This window comes from Zingiber officinale, chromosome 4B (assembly GCF_018446385.1).
Source record: "Zingiber officinale cultivar Zhangliang chromosome 4B, Zo_v1.1, whole genome shotgun sequence".
NCBI lineage: Eukaryota > Viridiplantae > Streptophyta > Magnoliopsida > Zingiberales > Zingiberaceae > Zingiber > Zingiber officinale.
The window spans coordinates 20402897-20404872 of NC_055993.1; the positions used below are offsets into that span (position 1 = coordinate 20402897).

General features: G+C 35.3%; 1 long non-coding RNA gene across 1 annotated transcript; it reads left to right on the forward strand.

The window, feature by feature from the left end:
- Positions 1 to 378: 378 nt before the first annotated feature.
- Positions 379 to 1136, forward strand: LOC121977445. Its single transcript, XR_006110833.1, has 2 exons — positions 379 to 620; positions 992 to 1136. It is a non-coding gene; the product is annotated as an uncharacterized LOC121977445 (long non-coding RNA).
- The last annotated feature ends 840 nt before the right edge of the window (positions 1137 to 1976 follow it).

A 1976-nucleotide genomic window follows, 5' to 3' on the forward strand; every position in this document is an offset into this window, starting at 1 on the left:
TTCATGAAGCTAATGATGGTGGACTTCTTGCCACTATCATGGGTGTTGGTTTCAAAGGTATTGGTATCATAATCCACTAAATATGCATTATTGTTATTTTCTTGTGAGAAGGTCAATAATTTCAGCTTCCGAACTCTTACTTCTGAGCCCATTTAAATGTTTTATGAAGGTGCGATCGCATATTATGGTTTGGAAGAGGTCTCAATCAGTTGTCTTATGTCCGAGGAGAGTCCAGGTTTTCTGACCACAGACCTGTTTTCAACACTTTCACTGCAGAGGTTGAAATGGCGAATTATAGTCAATGCAAGAACGTGGGTTATTGTAGTTCTCGTGTAGAGGTGGAAGAACTCTTAGCATATTCACAGGGTTATAGCGGGCTATGCTAGTACTAAAGCATGTGTAAGATCCCATTCAATAATTGAGGTACACTTTCATGTCTGCCTAAAGGAATGCATATTTTTATTTTCATACTAGATCGTTAAAACCTGACAAGTTTTTTGGATGCTGAGTCACGCTCTGTTATCTTTTTCATGGTATTGTAGATGTGCAGTAACATTTGATAAATGATCTAATATCCCGCCTTGTGAGGCAGCAAGCAGTTCTTCTGATCAAGCAAATAGGTACTGATTTTATTTTAATTGAACTATTAAATCATGCTCACACTGACTTATTAGTGTATGATTAATTCCTTGCATTTGTTCATCAGGAGACAACATTGTATCTTTGATGTTGATCAGATTTTTGTCCAAGAAGTTTCAGAGTTTTGATCCCAAACGACTCACTAACATCTATTAACCAGTTTTTTTATGTTACTCAAAATACCATGCATTCTCACGAGCAGCTAATCGGTTTATAGTTCTCACTTCAACAAATGTGTTCCTGAAATAAAAGACAGTAGTACCAACACTGCAAAGAGAGGGGGGCTTCTGGCTCCATCGACAAGATGCAAAGTGGATGTCTTTTTTTCACCCTGATTGTTTTGCATTTGCAGGAGTGCAGGAATACTTTTTGTAGAGTGAGAAGAAAAAATGTATTACTCCAAAAAATAATGATGTGCATAGTTCTTTTCTGTTTTCAAGGTGGAAAAGGATGGATGAACTCTGAATTCATACTCATTACAGTGATACAGAATGATACTACTGCGTTGTTCAGAGAGCATGGTGTGTGTTGTCTGCTGTGAAAGCTTGTGCTATGCAGGTTAACAAGAAAATTATTCTTCGTTGTATGCAGGTTAATTAGAATCTCAACCTCGATACTTTTTTTTTTCTGTGCTATCTGTGTTCCTTGACATACACCATGGTGTTACAAATCTTTATTGGTCCTTTTTTGTTCACTAATAGGTGTCAGTTTCTCTTGCTAAAATGGGCAATTTAAAAGATCATCGTGATGCACTTGTATAATTAGTTGCTTCTTCGGAATATGGAATCCTTCATTTGTTTAGTCATCACCAGTTACAGGTATTACCCTCCGCATTCTACGTGAATGAACAAATCATCATAGTTTGAGTTCTACACCGTGAAAATTGATTTGAACTGTTCTTGAGTATCACTGCCAGCTCCCCAACAAAACATGTGACAAAAGAAATTAACTGGGCATATATTTTTCAGAAATTTTTAGTAATTGAAAGGGAATGCTCATTACACACAATGGAGTACGAAGAAGAGTTGTCTGTCATTAATTCTCAACAAGAATGATGGTAATTTTTGGTAAGCTTTGACTCCCTAGTTATAATGTCTTTCATTATCTATGTTTCAAAATTATGCACATATTTGCTAGATTTTTACTCGTTTAATTTTTTTTTATTGATTGACATTTCTTTGAATTGTTTCTGATGTGTTCAAATCATACGTTGTCCAAGTTATCTAGTTTAACTTTATTGCTATTACTTAAATTCAAAATTCTTAGCTGTTTGTGCATAATTAAACAAGTGTTATTCCAATTCCACCCTCTTTTACTCATGTTTCACAAAAACATAA